At 40.6% G+C, this 20,076-nt stretch overlaps 1 protein-coding gene across 1 annotated transcript in view; it reads right to left on the bottom strand.

The window, feature by feature from the left end:
• LOC136883261 (uncharacterized) overlaps positions 1-20,076 on the bottom strand; it is a 177,941-nt gene that overhangs the window by 10,986 nt on the left and 146,879 nt on the right. The gene's annotated exons all lie outside the window — the stretch shown is intronic.

The raw sequence follows: 20,076 nt of genomic DNA, 5'->3' as shown, positions 1-20,076 counted from the left end.
GATAAATACTGGGGTTTAGATTCATTCAGCAGACGAAATACGAGAGTAGCAACGTGAAGATGTCGTAGTTTATCGATTTTTAACCAGGAGAGAAGTTGATAATAGGGGGAGATATGAGTTGAAAATTTAATTGAAAATATAAACCTAATGCATGAGTTCATTGCCCTCTGTAATTTTAGTGTCTGTTCCATGGTGGCATCTATCATTACAATCTGTATAAAAATCAGTCTGCAGTGAGAAGAATTGAGGGCTTTGAAAAAAAAAAAAAGCAGCAATCCAGAAGGGAGTGAGGCAAGGCTGCAGTTTATCCTCCCTCCTCTTCAATGTATGTATAGAACAGGCGATAAAGAGAATCAAAGAGGAATTTGGAAGGAGTATCACAATCGAAGGAGAGGAGATCAAAACTCTGAGATTTGCCGATTATATTGTTGCACAAGGTCTGGAGAAATTGTTTAATGGTATGGACAGAGTCTTGCGGGGAAGAAGTACAAGATGAAAATAAATAAGTCCAAAACAAAAGTAATGAAGACTGCAGTCGAACAAAGTCAGGTGATGCAGGAAATATTAGATTAGGAAATAGTCTTAAAGGCAGTAGATGAATATTGTTACCTGGATAGTAAAATAACTAACGATGGTAGAAGTAAGAAGGACATACAATATAGACTAGCACAAGCAAGGAAGACCTTTCTTAAGAAACGAGATTTGTTCACTCCGAACATTGATATAGGAATTAGAAAGATGTTTTTGAAGACTTTCGTCTGGAGTATGGAAGTGAACCATGGACAATAACTAGCTGAGAAAGAAGGAGAATTTAATCTTTTGAAATGTATTGTTACAGAAGAATGCTGACGGTGAGATGGATAGATCGAATCACGAATGAAGAGATTCTGAGTCGAATTGGTGAGAGGAGATCGACTTGGCTAAATTTGACGAGAAGAAGAGAAAGAGAAACAATGATAGGACACATCTTAAGACACCCAGGACTTGTTCAGTTGGTGTTTGAGGGAAGTGTAGACGGTAAGAATTGTAGGGGTTGACCAAGATATGAATATGACAAGCAGATTAGAGCAGATGTAGGATGTAGTAATGTAGAATTGAGAAGATTAGCACAGAATAGGGTAGCGTGGATAGCTGCATCAAACTATCATCAAACTAGTCTTTGGACTGATGATTCAACAACAGAATTATGCATTCTGCTCAGATCCATTTTTGGATGAGCTATAATCTATATTACTATAATATATAAAGAGGTAAGGTTTGTTTGCATGTAATGGCTAATCTCAGGAAAGGTTTGTTTGCATGTAATGGCTAATCTCAGGAACTACTGGACCAATCCTAAAAGTTATTTTACTAATGTAAATATTCATTATCGGGGGGGGGGGGGGGAGATATGAAAATACTAGGCTAATAGAGGCGAAATATCGAATTTGTCGTACAAGGACGAGACAAAGCTCAATTTGAGCCACTTGACGCAAATAACAAAACTTGGTAAGCCCTACGGGCCCGAAAACCATGTTTTAAGGCCCTAAAACCAACCGTTATCGAGGTATTGGCACCACACTACCCCTGCTCTAGGAGTCGGATAAAGAAATGAACTGCCGTAACCATGGCAACGTCAGCTCCAGTATTCTTACAGCAGCGAGATTATCTACAATATATAACAAAAATCTAACATGTTACAGATATGAAAATTGGTATTTGGAATCTCCTTTAAAAATAAAACAACACAAATTTTTGTTTTCAGAAAATTCACTTAAACGGTTACGGGAGGGGGGGGGGGGTGAAAAGAAGTGAGGAAGGAGTTGAATTCTTTATATGATGATACATATATATCTCAGAAACTGAAGATGTTACAGACGTTAAGACTGGTACTAGGAATCTCCTTTAAGCATAAATGAACACACTTTTTTTTAAAAAAATCCATTTAAGGGGATGACATAATAAAAAAGCGGGTGAATTTTTAAATTGAGTATCTTCTTCTTCTACCGCTTTTCCCACACCTCGAACTGTGTCTCGCATGCGGATTTTACCCTGTTTTACGGCTGGATGCCCTTCCTGAGGCCAACCCCGTGTGTAGGGATGTAATTACTATTGCGTGTTCCTGTTGTGGTTGGTAATGTGGTATGTTGAGTGAATATGTAGAGGCGAGTGTTGGGACAAACACAAACAACCTGTCCCCGAGCCAGATGAATAAATCACACGCGATTAATATCTTCGACCCAGCCCAGAATCCAACCCGGAACCCTGTGAACCGAAGACCTTAACGCTGACCACTCAGCCAATGAGTGGGACAGTTTTTAAAATGAGTATACCAACAGTATATCTCATAAACTTAACATGTTACAGACGTGAAAATTAGTATTTGTAATCCCCTTTAAAAATAAAGAAAACACGTACTTTTTGTTTTCGGAAAATCAACTTAAGCTGGAGATCGAAAATAAGTGAAGGAGTTGAATTATCTTTATGAGGATAATTATATCTCAAAAACTAAGATGTTACAGACGTGATAATTGGTATTTGGAATCTCATTTAGAAGTAAAGAAACCCCCCTTTTTTTTCGACTTATAGAGAACTGTTTCTCACATGTAGAGTTCCGTGTCGCATGTTCCAGATTTAGCTTTGCCAGTAGACCCAGTCCGGTTCCATGGCTAAATGGTTGGCGAGCTGGCCTTTGGTCCCGGGTCCCGAGTTCGATTCCTGGCAGGGTCGGGAAATTTAACCATAATTGGTTAATTTCGCTGGCACAGGGGCTTCATCATAATTTCATCCTCATCACGACGCGCAGGTTGCCTACGGGAGTCAAATCAAAAGACCTGCATCTGGCGAGCCGAACTTGTCCTTGGACACTCCCGGCACTAAAAGCCATGCGCCACTTCATTTCATTTGATCTTAGACCCAAAAGGCAATGCCACAAACGTGGTTTACAAAGAGGTTCTGGGGTAAATGAAATGCAATTTTTCGGTGAGTTTTTATACTTAGGGATTTTCAGATAATGTCTTAGTGCAGTAGCGAGGAACAATTAATTTTTATCAACTTACCAAATCCTCGCGAGCGAAGCCGTGGGTAACAGGTAGTAAATATATAAAACTAATGGTGTATCAGACTGTAGTCATCTCAACACTTCTATGGGACTGTGAAACATGGACCTTATAAAGAAGTGACCGTAAAGCTGGAGCAAAAACTACGCTCAATCATGAACATCAAGTGGGAGAACTATATCTCAAATGTTGGGGTTCTCGAGAACTCATGCGCTTAAAGTGTAGAAGCAGTGGTCACTGGCCATTGGTCAGGGCACGTGAGCCGTATGAATGCCACAAGACTACCGCGTCAGATCCTCTATGGTGAACCTGGCTCCGGTTCGAGACTACGGGCTGCCCCACTGCGATGCTTCAAAGTCCAACTGTACCAAACTTTAGACAAAAATAAACCCATAAAGCCGGAAGCACTCGCCGAGGACCGTATATTTTGGCGGCAAACTATCTGCGCCTCAGTTCAACACTTTGAACAAGAACGGCTAAGACATGAAGAAATTAAGCGACAGGAACGCAAACTTCTCCAAACCCGGCAAAGATGTCCCCCGTCCCTAAGCTGCACAATGTGTGGACGTATGTTCTACTTAAAAAAAAAAAAAAAAAAAAGGCCTGAACAGATACCGGAAGTTTAAGCACAAACTGCTGTGAATTTGAAGTGAGCTTTTAGTCAGGAAAATTGTGCTCAGAAACGAGTAACTGCCGACGACGATGGCGACGATAAGAATATAATTAAAGGATTGGTATCTACATCATGTAAGCGAGTTCTTCTCCTTCTTCTTACACCACTGTGTCACACATGCAGATTTGGCCCGGTTTTACGGATGGATTTCCTTCCCTACACCGACCATATGTGGACGGATGTAATCACTATTGCGGGTTTCTGTGGCGGTTCGTAATGTGGTGTGTTGTATGTACTGTATATCAAGAAGACTGTGTTGGGATTAACACAAACCCTCAGTCCCCGATCCATGAGAATTAGATGCGATTAAAATCCCCGACCCGGCAAGGAATCGAATCCAGGGTCCTCTGAACCATCAACACTGACTATTCAGCCATGCAGTCGGATAATAATAATAATAATAATAATAATAATAATAATAATAATAATAATAATAATAATAATAATAAGCTACTGAGTGCAAGCACATTTTAAAATTGAAGCCATTTAAGCGGCCTCCGTATCAATTTCGACGTTCCGTTATTCTCTAGCAGATTGTAGAGAAAGGGATCTCTGTTTGCCGGATATGACTGAGTTTTTACCAAATCTGTCTGTAGCGATCTTTTACATGCCGACACGCATGGATTTTATCTTTTACGCCCTTCAACAATTGACTAGCTCTGTCGGGTGTGAACCCGCGATTTCGTGATCAGGAGACTGGTACTCCTCCACTCCTGCCTTTTTTTTAAAATTATTGGCAAGGAGTGCTAATATGCGAGTATTTGGAGGGTTTTCTTCAAGCTGGTCAATCTTTAGCCACTATAACTACAAAACGTTCTCATTTCTTCCCTGAAGGGGGAGGCGGGCCTCCTAGACGGTGACACCGTCTCTCAGGCCAGGAGGTCTATATCAGAGAAAGAAATGTGCGGAGAAGGTGAGAAGGTTGGTGTCGTGGCCTGTACTAGGATCTTTCACCTTAGTGCAGGAGAAGGGAAAACCACGGAAAACCATTCTCAGGACAGCCGACGGTGGGGACAAGCCCCTCTCCGTCTTCCGAATACAGAGGCGTAGAGCCATGGTAGAGCCATGACCACCTCTCCTCTGCTCAGCTGGCCGGTCGGAGTGCAGACCTGTCGGACCACGGACCAGCCGTGGCGACTTCTGGGCCGAGACCCACTCTACATCCGCGAAGCCTCGAATAAGGACTTTCCAACAAGGAATCAAAAGGAATCAATTCCGGGAGTCCATTGCACCGAAGATTGCGACGTTGATTATTCGGCTTAGGGTGGGGTTACGAAACAACTAGCGGCTACCCGCGCGAGCTGGCGTTACACTTTCTAAACCGTTGCCTACGCTATAATACAAGGCCTTGAAATGCACTAATGGAAACGGGTAGCATCCTAGTTCACCATTTAGCCGCTAGGATCGCGTTCTTGCAACCTTGTATTCGCATGGCCGTATATGTCAATAAGTAAATTATATCCTAAATAAAAAGAGCTGAATGTTTTTGCGAGTATTGACAGTACTTTATTTATAGAGCGGTGCTGCATTGGCTTGGATATGTCATTGAAGTTTCAAAACTTTCCTTTTGAGAGACTTCTTATCTAGTTTAAAACTTTCTCTCTTCTACTTGAGTGGCTCGAAGCAATGTTGTCCAATAGTGGTCTCAGAAATGTTCATAGTAGAAAAAGAGGTGGTTTGTCGTCTTTACACTTTCTACACTTAATTTAACTGTTGAACACGTCTTTGAAAAAAATGTACACCTTTTAGTAACTCTCTTCGGGGCAAGTACTGCTTAGCGGAGGTGACAAATTCCGTCGTTCACTGCAGAAGTGCCACAGACGATGGTTTTTGGTCCCTGAGGGCTCCTCGATCTTGAAAACGAATAAGACACTATGTTGGACTTTGAGTAGCTGGAGAAGAGATATGTTCTAAACAGCCTTTATAGTCTGTCTGTTCTTTTGCCACACGAACCATGTCATTTTATTCCGCTTGGCGTCTTAGGTAGCTGAAGAAGAGCTCGATGTCATCGCTTGTTAGGTTCTTCGTCAACGCATAATGCAAATGCAAATGTATTATGAGGTATTTTACGCAGGCCACAGTCGATTGGGTAGTCAAGATCTATGCCTGATACATTTCCCTCATGAATCTGTTTTTACTTTCTCTGGATGCATTTGAATTTTCTTAATATATGACAAGAAATCATTAATTAACCAACTGAGGCGTTCATCTTCAGTACTAAAAGATGCTCTTTTGTTCTGGAATATGTCCCATGTGAGGTGTTGCAGGCCGGCCCCGTGGTGTAGGGGTAGCGTTCCTGCCTCTCGCCCGGAAGCCCCGGGTTCGATTCCCGGTCAGGTCAGGGATTTTTCTCTCGACCTGAGGGCTGGTTCGAGGTCTACTCAGCCTACGTGATTAGAATTGAGGAGTTATCTGACGGTGAGATGGCGGCCCCGGTCTCGAAAGTCCAGAATAACGACCGAGAGGATGCGTCGTGCTGACCACACGGCCCTTCGTAATCTGCAGGCCTTCGCGCTGAGCAGCGGTCGCTGAGCAAGCCAAAGCCCTTTTAAGGGTGTTAAGTGCCGTGGGGTTTGGTTTGGTGTTGCAGACATCTTGCGCAATGTCATAAAATGCTCCATAAAGCAAATGGTTTATTTTAAACTGTATTTAATGCTTTCGGGACAACCCAGCTCCATACTTTTCAAACCAGAGATTGTTTCAGGGGGATATACAATATTTTTAGCACTTGCTGCATTCATTTTCTCCAAATTTGTTGGGCAAATTATTTTTCTGGTGGGTTTCCTAATTTAAGATTTCTGAGTTTGTAAAGACCTCTCAAATGTTCGCCGGTCACGGTAGCATTGTTTACAAAAAAGTTCAGTGACAAATTTTGGGATCGCCCGATTCTTATGACGTAATTTGGATCAAAACTTAGGAACAGAGACCTAATTTCGTCAGCTTGAAGTCGTACCTCATGCGTAATGCTTCCTCTGTATAATGTATAATGTTCCGAACATTGAACATTCACTGGAAACTTGTGAAACGAAATTCCACTACCTTTAACTTCTCGTGAATAAACCATGACTGGAACTGCGAATGCTTAACATCGGACGAATACATACATAATACATTCACAACCAACTCAGTTAATAAACACGTTTAAAGGCGCGAACCTGGTAGACAGGGGGCAAGAAAGCGATCCTAGCGGTCCGGCATTGAACTTCAGTGTGACCACTTTGATAGCGTTTTCCGGGCTCTATTTCCAGGCCTTGTATTATAACGTAGGCAACGTTCTAAACATTGCTCAGTGCTGAAGCATTTAAAATTATCATTTTATCACGCGCGAGCTAGCGCTATCTAGCGCCAGTAAAGCGAATGAAACGGTCCGCTGTCGGTTTTCTCGCGCCAGTTGAAGCTTGCCAGCAGAGTGGTGATCATGGATTGCGAAAACTGAATAAATACTGTAAAGGCAATTTGATTTCATTCCATTTCACTCCGATTATAGCATTTTAAAAGAATTTTGTATAAAATGAAAGGAAATATAGAAAATAAAATGTTCCAAAATATTTTAATTTCATGAATTCCCTTACCTCAGTGTTACTGCAAGTTTTTCTTCTGCTGAAACGGAATGTTTTTTCTGTACCTTGTAATAAAGTCCTTTATATGACCTACAATATAGTAAAATGTAACTGGCGTCATTAAAAAATCGAGAAAAGTTTGTTTGTCTTTAAGTATTCTATGCAAATGATGGAACTCGGGGAGTTCACGTCGATTTTCATAAATTGGGTGCACTGAATACCTTCTTTTTTGTAAATATCTAGATTTCAGAAAACTATTTTCGTATAAAAATAACTGTTCATAAACAGAAAACTCCGTCGCTTGTAAAGAACTAGCTCAGAATGGCATCCAGCAAACATCGAGAAAGAGCGTGAAGTGTCTACTTGGCATGTTAAAGCGAGATGTTCAGTAACCGCGACCTATATGAGCCGGATACACAGGGTGTAACATCATCACAGAAACACCCTGCATGAATAGCTACAATGTTGAGAATAATTAGGCAGCCTCCGTGGCTCAGGCGGCAGCGCGCCGGCCTCTCACCGCTGGGTTCCGTGTTTCAAATCCCGGGCACTCCATGTGAGATTTGTGGTGGACAAAGCGGAGGAGGGACAGGTTTTTCTCTGGGTACTCAGATTTTCTCTGTCACGATTCATTCCAGCAACACTCTCCAATATCATTTCATTTCATCTGGCATTCATTAATCACTGCCCCAGAGGAGTTCGACGGGCTTCGGCAGCCGGCACAATTCCTATCCTCGCCACTAGATGGGGGCTTCATTAATTCCATTTCTGACCTGGTCGAATGACTGGAAACAGGCTGTGGTTTTTCATTTTCACTGATAATAATTCAGACAGACGCTAAGAAAATTATGATTGATTCATTAATCTCTTTTAAACTTGTAACTACGATTATATAACATTATTACATAATACATTACACAATAGATTACGACATAATACCCAATCTTTTTTTGGTGTGTGTGTGAAAGATAACATGTTATATGTTACAGTGGACCTCTCTTTTATTGGTCGTTTCTGGTCACTGACAATCGTATTATACTTTGAAAAAAAAAACCCATCTCGTTCCATCATCACAAGTAAGGATCTGGAAAGATCAAGTCAATAGAAAAATATATTGCAGCCTGAAATAGATGACATTATCGAGTGAATTGGCCGTGCGGTTAGGTTCGCGTACGTGTGAGCTTGCATTCGGAAGATGGTGAATTCGAACGCCACTGTCGATAGCCCTGAAGATGGTTTTTCATTGTTTCTCATTTTCACACCAGGCATATGTACCTTAATTAAGGCCACGTCCGCTTCCTTCCCACTCCCAGCCCTTTCTTATCACATAGTCGCCATAAGACCTGTATGTGATGGGGACGATGTAAAACAAAATTGTAAAAAAATAAAATAGACGTTATTACTGATTTTCAAGAATCTTAAGGTTTACGTGAATGTAGAGCCATTCCAAGGACAGCGTAGTTCGAAAAAAAAAAAAGAAAAAAAAAAAAAGAAAGAGACTCAATGTACTTCAGTTCGCCATTATTATTATTATTATTATTATTATTATTATTATTATTATTATTATTATTATTATTATTATTATTATTATTATTATTATTATTATTGATAATTCTTACTAAGATTACTATTATTATTACGGAAATACGGTGGTTTAATTTAATTCTGAATTTACTATGTTAATAGGATTTTATTGTTTTCTTATATTTCTCGTTAGCAAAAGTATTATTGGAATTATCTTTAATATCAGTTTCATATAAGGGGTCATCATCACATCCAGAATCTTTTTTTTCTATTTGCTTTACGTCGCACCGACACAGATAGGTCTTATGGGGACGATGGAACAGGAAAGGCCTAGGAATGGGAAGGAAGCGGCGGTGGCCTTAATTAAGGTACAGTCCCAGCATTTGCCTTTTGTGAAAATGGAAAACCACGGAAAACCATCTTCAGGACTGCCGACAGTGGGGTTCGAACGCACTATTTCCCGGATGCGAGCTCACAGCTGCGCGCTCCTAACCGCACGGGCAACTCGCCCGGTCGTCCAGAATCAGTATAGTGTAGTTTATTCATTTCATTTTATTGTGATCGGGGGAGTTGGCCGTGCAGTTAGGGGCGCGCGGCTGTGAGCTTGCATCCGGGAGATAATGGGTTCGGACTCTACTGTCAGCAGCCATGAAGATGGTTTTCCGTGGTTTCCCATTTTCACACCAGGCAAATGCAAATGCTGCGGCTGTACTTTAAGGCCAATTCCTTGCGACGTAAAGTAAATACTATTTTATTGTGTACTTTTTAATATTGAAAATATTTCTTAGCAGACAAATTAGGGGTCCCCATACAACTAAAAACGTAAAATTAAGCAATTTCCTCAATTGTGCCGAAAGTTGAAGGGCTAAATGGCCCGGAAAGGTTTCAAATTGTCATTCTTGGATAGCTCTATCAAACTAAAATTTCCAAAATCACTTCCGCCCTAAATGTAGTTCCGGAAAAACATCCTAAAAACGCTTGTTTCCTTACTCGTTTTCTTTTTATTCAAATCCTAGCCAAATTAACTTATTTACATAATTACTTCTGTAATGTGTTCCTTGGTTCAATACCCAGGAGTTTTTTTATGATTTGTTGGAAAAAATGTCCACACCGAATGTAGTTATAAGGCATTAACTCACATTAGCGCTCGTAGCGGTAGAAAAAGGCAAACTGCTACTCTAATCGAGCGGATAACGATGATTAAGAAAAGGATTGTAATTTTTAGGAATAAATAAAGAATATCTGCAGAAGATCTCGAGAAGTTGCTGAATGGTATGGATGAAGTCTTGGGTAAGGAGTACAAGATGAAAATAAATAAGTCCAAAACAAAAGTAATGGAGTGCAGTCGAACGAAGGCAGGTGATATAGGAAATATTAGATTAGGAAATGAAGTCTTAAAGGAAGTAGGTGAATATTGTTACTTGGGTAGTAAAATAACTAACGATGGCAGAAGTAAGGAGGACATAAAATGCAGACTAGCACAAGCAAGGAAGAGCTTTCTTAAGAAAAGAAATTTGCTCACTTCAAACATTGATATAGGAATTAGAAAGATGTTTTTGAAGACTTTCGTGTGGAGCGTGGCATTGTATGGAAGTGAAACATGGACGATAACTAGCTCAGAAAGAAGGAGAATAGAAGCTTTTGAAATGTGGTACAGAAGAATGCTGAAGGTGAGATGGATAGATCGAATCACGAATGAAGAGATACTGAATCGAATTGGTGAGAGGAGATCGATTTGGCTAAATTTGACGAGAAGAAGAGATAGAATGATAGGACACATCTTAAGACACCCAGGACTTGTTCAGTTGGTTTTTGAAGGAAGTGTAGGTGGTAGGAACGGTAGGGGTAGACCAAGGTATGAATATGACAAGCAGATTAGAGCAGATGTAGGATGCAATAGTTACGTAGAAATGAAAAGATTAGCACAGGATTGGATGGCATGGAGAGCTGCATCAAACCAGTTTATGGACTGATGACTCAAACAACAATAACATATTCTCATAATTTATTATATTTTATTTACCTAAATTTCGTAGCTCGTATCCCTAGGATGTTTTCAACACTGAGTTGTTTGCCTCAACTGTGGGTTTATGTATTGCGTATTTTATGTTGGCACCAGTTCTAAGCCACTTGTAGCAGGAATAAATAATTACTCAATAGACTTCATAGCATCAAAAAATAAAAATAAAATCACCATAAAAGCATCTCCGACCTGAAGCTGTTCAAATGGCTGTACATTCCCCAACATGTCTCTAATAATGTATTTGTATGTTGGCAAGTTTCGTTGATTAGTCGGCCCGAAGGTTGATTGGATCCTCATCAGATCCTTCATCACCTAACATAGATGGCCTTGACATCACTGAAGAAGCATACATGGGAAATAAGACGTGAGGAAGTTTTCCGTTGCCAAGCCCACTGAAATGCATGCACTAACCGACCCTCTGAGCGACATTTTCACACCATATATAACAGACTGGCTGCATAAGGAATGTTGTTACTATAGCATGGCTTATACCTTAGTCATTTTATAATGTCCAAGCAGTGGCGTATGCTGGGATCAAGACGTGGGCTACCACTAGACTTAGCTTATCCCTTTTCGACAGTTGCTGCCTACGTGATTAAAATTAAGGAACTATCTGACGGTGAGATAGCGGCCCCGGTCTAAAAAGCCAAGAATAACAGCCGAGAGGATTCGTCGTGCTGACCACACGACACATCGTAATCTGCAGGCCTTCGGGATGAGCAGCGGTCACTTGGTAGGCCAAGACCGTTCAGGGTTGTAGTGCCATGGCGTCAGTATTTTTCGATAGTTAGTTTAGTGATCGTCAAGCCTCAAGTGAGTTTAGCTGCAGTCAATAGCCAACGGAGTAGCCTGCTGTGTTGTCAAGGCTGTTCCACAAGCGAATGCCCTGGTCTCTACTAGTGTCAATAATCAACACCTGGTCAGTGGAGATGGTATCCTACGATTTAGCAAGTTAAAGTCCGGCTTTGTGGCTAAATGGATAGAATGCTTGCCTTTGGTTCGACGGCCCCGGTTCAATTCTCAGATTCAACACCCTCGTACTGTTAATTCCCCTGGCTTGGAGACTGGGTGTTTATGACGTCTTCGCCATTCATTTCATCCTCATTCGGTCACCACCAAGCCTATACAGATGCCATGCACCATTTTTTTTTTTTTTTGCTAGGGGTTTTACGTCGCACCGACACAGATAGGTCTTATAGCGACGATGGGATAGGAATGGCTTAGGAGTTGGAAGGAAGCGGCCGTGGCCTTAATTGAGGTACAGCCCCAGCATTTGCCTGGTGTGAAAAAGGGAAACCACGGAAAACCATCTTCAGGGCTGCCGATAGTGGGATTCGAACCTACTATCTCCCGGATGCAAGCTCATAGCCGTGCGCCTCTACGCGCACGGCCAACTCGCCCGGTCCATGCACCATTATTATTATTATTATTATTATTATTATTATTATTATTATTATTAAAATTTTGAATTTTACAGCATTACCAGCGGTGGTACCCGCGTTCACTGGTTTATTAGCTTCCTAGAGAGATCAGTGGTTGGGTGCGACCCATGATCACGGGTTCTATTTCAACCAACAAAAGGGAGCACAAAATGTGAAAGATTGTATTTCATTTTAGCAGATCCACCTATAAAAATAAAACTATATTACTCCTATCACAGCAGCCCTGCAATGTCTTCCTACAAGGTATGTAGAAGTAAATGGAAGTGAAAAGCCAGAACTCTGTTATCTATATAATTACCGGTAAGTCAGAAGTATGAGGTGAGGAAGTATAGGCCTATACGATGAGTAACGCATGTTTGTAAATTATAGAAGTGGCGATCGGACGGATCGAAGCCTAGCACACCTATTCCCCGCCCCAGGTCCCCGCACCAATCAGCCATGCAGAAGCATGCCGCGCGAGGTGAGGCGAGGGGGAGAGACGCAGCGTTTGGACTGCAATATCAGTTTCTGATGATTTGCTCTCAGAAATACGTGCGACGTTTTTCTCATTGCTTTCAAGCTTTGTAAACGGAACAAAGTGTCAGATACGTACATTAGAATGAGCTTTAGATTTCCAGCGTTCTCATTTGAGGTTTGGGCTTCACCGATAGTCTTGGTAGCCCTCAGTAGGCCTATACGCCACTGTGTCAAACCCAAGGATGAGCCTGAGACAGAATCAATGTTCTAGCCCATACCAGAAGACATAGTGCACAGTAAACACTAGGTTTCACCAGCAAAGGCATAATTATAATGTACGTAGAAAGCAAATTATTATTTTTTTGTAAGTTTTTGCTCTATTAGATCATTATCTATATCTGTAACATCTTCAGTTTTTGAGATATACATAAGTATCCGCATAAAAATCATTCAACTCCTTGATCAGTCCTTCCCTCACCCCCATTTAAGTGTATTTTCCGAAAACAAAAATACTTGTTTCTTTATATATATATATTCATACAAATAATTCAACTAATTTTTCAATTTTTTCACCCCCACCCTCGTTAAGGGTTTTTTCGAAAACAAAAGAATACGAGTTTTCCTTATTTTTAAGGAGATTCCAAATACCAATTTTCATGTCTGTAACATCTTCAGTTTTTGAGGTGTAAGTCTCCTCATAAAAGGTGTTCAACCCCTTTTCCCTCATTTTCGCCTCCGTTAATGGGATTTTCCGAAAACAAAAAAATACATGTTTCTTTATTTTTAAAGGAGATTCCAAATACCAACTTTTACGTCTGTGAACTTTTAAGTTTTTGAGATATAGATATCCTCATTTTAAAAATTCACCCCCTTTTCACCCCCTTAGCGCCGGAATATCCCAAAATCCTCCCTTAGTGAGCACCTACACCCTAATATAAATGTATCCCCAAAATCTCATTTCTTTATGTCCAGTAGTTTTGGCTCGGCGATGATGAATCCGTCGGTCAGTCAGTTAGTACATGTTATTTTATATATATAGAAGATGTATATTCATCTGTAAAACGCATTCACAATCATATTATTAGTGTTAATATAATAATGTAACAAATTAATAAAATTCATTTTAAAGTGTCACATAATTAATACTAATAATATCTGATACTATAATAATCTAAACTCATAATACTAGCTATTAAACATTATGTTAATAATATACTAATAAGCCGTCCGGCTCCATGGCTAAATGTTTAGCGTGCTGGCATTTGGTCACTGGGGTCCCGGGTTCGATTCCCGGCAGGGTCGGGAATTTTAACCATCATTGGTTAATTTAGCTGGCACGGGGGCTGGGTGTATGTGTCGTCTTCATCATCATTTCATCCTCATCACGATGCGCAGGTCGCCTACGGGTGTCAAATCAAAAGACCTGCACCTGGCGAGTTGAACTTGTCCTCGGACATTCCCAGCACTAAAAGCCATACGCCATTTCATATTTTTCACTAATAAGCCGAACCAGATCAGCTGGGAGAACCTTAGGCTTAATATTTACAGTATTGTGCTAAACTAGTACTACTAATAAGATTAAACAAGTCTTCTAAAACATCTTTCTAATTCCTATATCAATGTTCGAAGTGAGTACATTTATTTTCTTAAGAAAAGCCTTCCTTGCTTGTGCTGGTCTGTTTTTTACGCATTCCTTGTTTCTACCATCGTTTCTACTACAAAAATAACAATATTCATCTACTTCCATTATGACTTCCTTTCTTAATCTAATATTTGCTGCATCACCTGACTTCGTTTGACTGTACTCCATTACTTTTGTTTTAGATTCGTTTCCATTCTGGAGACACAGATAAAATAACAATATCATCGGAAAATCTCAGAGTTTTGATTTCCTCTCCGTGGATTGTGATTTACTTTCCAAATTCCTCTTTGTTTCTTTTACCGCCTGTTCTAAATAAACATTTTTACCAATGGCCTGTGTTCTGTCACTTTCCTACGAGAATCTCCTGAAGTTAGAATTTGTCTTCAGGCACTATGCATAAGTACATATTTCCAAATGCATATCTTAGATTTTCCGTGTTGTCTCCAGTTCGCGAGAAAAATAGTTGCCATGACTTATGACTCATCCTCGTATATTTTTAAAGAGAGCAAGAAACTATAAATCCAATGATACGCGCAACATCTCTGTTGGTTAATTCTGTCAAAAGTTATTAAGTTGCGAACCTCATTTACGTTTGTATACGTCAGTTTATTGTGAATCATGTTGAAGTACACACATTTTAAATGCCTTGATAGCATCTTCATTTATCACAGACCTGTGTTAAATGAATATGTTAGTTACTTTATAATATTCGACTTTTATTTCTTCAGATTCGATTAATTCTTCGCTTAAACATTTGTGGCTATGATCCAAGTATATAGCCTCCCATATTCCCATATTTCTATTTATGTATTGTTTTGTTAGTTATTTTCTTGAAGTCGAGAGAAGTTGATTCGTTGACTCTTTAATATTTAATTCCCCATACGAAAATATCCCTTCGATCATAAAGAGCTACAAAATACTAAACGCTAACATTACTGCTTCTTACTGTACCATATCCTCATTGGATGTCGGCTGTCATCAGAGCGATCTGGTTCTTGTTCTCAGCAACTCGGAAAATAGTGGGGATACTAAGCCTATTCTATTCTCGTAGATTTCGTAGCCAAGATATTTTCTTTCTTTCCCTACTTCTCCTTTCTTCAATTTCACCTTGTAGGATAGGCTGAAGGAGTCTATATTTATTATTTCGAATGTTATGGAAAAAAGTACGGTACTCTAGTTTCTTGTTTCTTCTTTTTGATGTTGTTCATGACCTCTAGCTCTTTGTCCAGGCGTTGGAGTACTTCAGTGTTACCAGTGGCGGCTGGTAGAATCTGAAGCTGGGTGTTGCACCAAATTTTTCAGTGTCATATTTTTATAGCTTACAGAAATAACAAAGAGACTCTATTATAGTTAAGTAATGAACTACATTTCTAATATAACTGAAATATATCTTGTAATTTCAACCCAGGAAATAAGAGCCTAATTATACACTATAACTACAGTTACTCTCATTAAAAATATTTTTGGCTTTACATCCCACTAACGACATTTTTACGGTTTTTGGAGACGTCGAGGTGCCGGAATTTAGTCCCGCAGGAGTTCTTTTACATGCCAGTAAATCTACTGACACGAGGCTGACCACCGGACTGAGCCAGGATCGAACCTGCCACGTTGGGGTCAGAAGGCCAACGCCTCAACCGTCTGAGCCACTTAGCCTGGGACAGTTACTTTTGCCTCACTTGAATTGAAAATTTGACCTCCTGATTTTCATTGAAGCAAGATGTCAGTAATATTGTGGGTGGTCTGGTATGGCGTGGAAAAGAAGTTACCCAGCAAGTTGGTCGCGCGGTTAGCGTCGCCTTGCTATGAGCTTGCATTCGGGTGATAGTGGGTTCGAACACCACTGTCGGAAGCCCTGAAGATGGTTTTCCGCGGTTTCCCACTTTCACACCAGGCAAATGCTGTGGCTGTGCCTTAATTAAACGCACGGTCGCTTCCTTCCAACTCCCAGCTCTTTTCTATCTCATCGTCGTTGTAAGACCTACCTGCGTCGTTGCAACGTAAAGCAAAAATTGTAAATTAAAAAAAATGGAAAAGAAATATTACGTTCGCGAGAGGAGAGAAAGTAGGAATGAAGTAATGTCCGCAGAGTGGCGCAATCTAACGGGGACATTTGGAACTGTTTCTCGATAGAGGACTTGCTAGTCTCGTGCAACTCCCTGAGACCGATACTGGCGAGCCCGCCTCCTTCCACTGTGTGACAGAGGAACAAACAGAAGACTACGGACACCTCTATTGGACAAAAGTATCAAGAAATTGCAGCACATCTTACCTCTTACTCTTCAAGATACATCACTTCCAGTATTTCGACAGAGGTATGAACTTTCAGTATTTCAACCATCCACATTTCATCTTCCAGATTTTATAATCTGCAATACCAATATCAACGAAAAAGTAACAAATTTTATCGATGCATATTGGGGCAGTTATACTAAAATATATACAGATGGGTCTAAGACCAATGAAGGAGTCGGATATGCGTACTACTGCCCTGCACTCAACACTAGCAAAATGTTCTCACTTCCCCACGAAGCTTCAATATTCACAGCTGAAATACTTGCCATTAAATCAGCCATCACGTACGGCGTCCAGCACTTCAGCAGTATATTAATTCTCACGGACTCCAAGAGTGCACTTCAAAAACTAGAACAACCAGGCAGGAACACGCGTTCGAATAAATACATCATGGACATCCTAAGTTGCATATACCAAGCTAAGGAAAACGGAAAAGAAGTTCATCTTATGTGGATCAAAGGTCACACTGGAATTATACACAATGATACCGTAGACCAACTGGCAAAGCAGAGCATTACAGAAGGCCAGTTCCAAGCACTACGCCTACCATTCACGGACGTCCAAAGCCACATCAAGAAACAGGCTTACAAAGAATGGTCAAATTACTGGGCAACAACTCAACGCATCAAAGGCAAGCATTACGCCGCTATCCAGAGACACATCCCACAGAAATGGTTCAGTCTACTATCTCTCACTCGCCGCCATATGACATCAATTATCAGAATGCGACTTGGACACGCATCTTACCCCAGTCATCTGTTCAGACTCAAAGTCATAGACTCCCCAAATTGTCCCTCTGACCCCAATCAAGAAGCAGACCTCAACCATACAATTTTAGGATGCACTAGATACAAACCACAAGTGAGCAATTTATATCAAACGCTTATACTACTGAAAGTTCCACTTCCCACTTCCGTTTCGTCGTTGTTCAGCAGCTATGACATCCGTATATATCAAGCAATAGCCAAATTTTTAAGTGCAGCCAATTTAACACTGTGATATGTTTGTTCTGTAGTCTGTAGTTAAACTGTTCTCATCCAACCAAAGTTCCCGTACCGTGGCTTTCCATCACCAAATAGTCACAATGCCATGAACGGTCCATGTTGTAAAGATGTTGCCCTTTGACTTTCCTGTCTTCTAAATGTACAGAGCTGGCAGCATGGTCTTACGGACCAAATGCCAAAATGTAAATTAAAAAAAAAATACTGGCGAGCATGCTACCTGATGCTTAGCAGGCGTATGCTCGTCCCTGCTGAGGTACATTGCGCCGCGCTGTCCGCTAGGGAGTTGCCGTAGGAAAGCAAACCCCGTGAGTTTGATTCGAAGCCAGCAGCGTTCATTGGTCCGTTACGACGCATTAGTACAGCGAACAACCGAAGGTGGTTGATTTTAACGCGTTTTCGAATATATGTTAGGTTTATTAAACTAAAACATTAGAAGAACAGACGACAAATGAAGTGTAAAATAATTGGGAGTTGTGCAACACTGCAACAATACCACGCACCGCCCCTGAGTGTTACGTATTCTGTCAACCCATGATATTCTGAGCAGGCGTCGGTAGCACCACATCTCAAAGGATCGAAGTTTTTTGGTGGTGTTCTCTGTTAGGGTCCAAGTCTCGGCACCAGAAAGTAAGACAGAAAATACTTAACACAGAAGTAAACGGAGACAGAGATTGATCTTAAAGTCCCTGTTACAGAGAAGTTTGATCATTCTCTTGAATGCAGTTCTTGCCTGTTCAACCCGGGACCTAGTTCCATCAACATTGTTCCAGCTGTGATCAAGTGCACTGCCGAGATACTTAAAGCGTTGGACTCGCTCCAGTAATGTGCCAGCTACTGTCAAGTTAACAGGTTGAATGACATGTTTGCTTATGACCATTACTTTAGTCTTTTCGTGTTTAATACGCAGATCTGCTGCGGCACTGTGTTCGACCACACAGTTTAATAATGTCTTCAGATCTTCAGCATTTTTTTTTTTTGCTAGTGGGTTTACGTCGCACCGACACAGAGAGGTCTTATGGCGACGATGGGATAGGAAAGGCCTAGGAGTTGGAAGGAAGGTTTTTGCTTTACGTCGCGTCGACACAGATATGTCTTACGGCGACGATGGGATAGGAAAGGCCTAGGAAGTGGAAGGAAGCGGCCGTGGCCTTAATTAAGGTACAGCCCCGGCATTTGCCTGGTGTGAAAATGGGAAACCACGGAAAACCATTTTCAGGGCTGCCGACAGTGGGGCTCGAACCCACTATCTCCCGATTACTGGATACTGGCCGCACTTGAACGACTGCAGCTATCGAGCTCGGTTGGAAGGAAGTGGCCGTGGCCTTAATTAAGGTACTGCTGCTGGTGTGAAAATGGGAAACCACGTAAAACCATCTTCAGGGGTGCCGACAGTGGGATTCGAACCCACTATCTCCCGGATGCAAGCTCACAGATACCCTCCTGTTTTCCCTCTACTCCTAGATGCTAGAAAAAGCTAAATTTAATTTTTAAAACGGAAAATTATACATTTTAAAATCTACCATCTCTACACATCACACACAGCTAGAAAGAATTAAATTAACTAAACTTTCCGGCTTGATTTCAAAAACTTACATTTTATTCTACAAAGCGTACTTTTTCCCAGGATCTACCCAATGGATTTGTTTCACATTTTTAGGGTATATGTTTGGTAATATCTTTTGCTTACTTTGACCCATCCATTTTAAAATAAATAATAATTATTGAAATTACTTATAAAAAGTATCAGAATTATGCCAAAAATATCATAATAATGTTATTTGCTTCACGTCCCACTAACTTCTCTTTACGGTTTTCGGAGACGCTGAGGTGCCGGAATTTAGTCCCGCAGGAGTTTTTTTACGTGCCAGTAAATCTACCGACACGAGGCTGACGTATTTGAGCACCTTCAAATATCACCGGACTGAGCCAGGATCGAACCTGCCAAGTTGGGGTCAGAAGGCCAGCGCCTTAACCGTCTGAGCCACTCAGCCCGGCACCTAAAATATCATAAAATGATTGAGATAGATTTTTTCTTAAATGCCATATTATAGCTAGGTCAAATCAAATAAAAATCATTTTATTTGGAAATGAAGTGTCTACCTCGGTGGCAAATGATACATAAATATATATTATCAAGCACTAAAGTTTAAATTGGAAATAAAAGAAGACATTTTCCTAAAATACAGTATTATTCAGTTTACACGAGCAATTCTTATTATTAAACACACAGCTCATCCTTAATAAATTTATATTATTTACAAAATTCTACTCATAATATCTTCTGTACTTACACTCATAATCAACTCATAAACAGTATGTGGAATCACTTCAAATATACAACTACTATAAGATTTAAATTCACATTGCTTTTTTTTTAAAACCCATTTTGGTACCTAGCATGCAAAACGACCTGCTGCAT

The sequence above is a fragment of the Anabrus simplex genome, chromosome 11 (genome assembly GCF_040414725.1).
Source record: "Anabrus simplex isolate iqAnaSimp1 chromosome 11, ASM4041472v1, whole genome shotgun sequence".
Taxonomy (NCBI): Eukaryota; Metazoa; Arthropoda; class Insecta; order Orthoptera; family Tettigoniidae; genus Anabrus; species Anabrus simplex.
The sequence above is the reverse complement of the archived record's forward strand: the minus strand, read 5'-3'. Positions and strand labels throughout refer to the sequence as shown.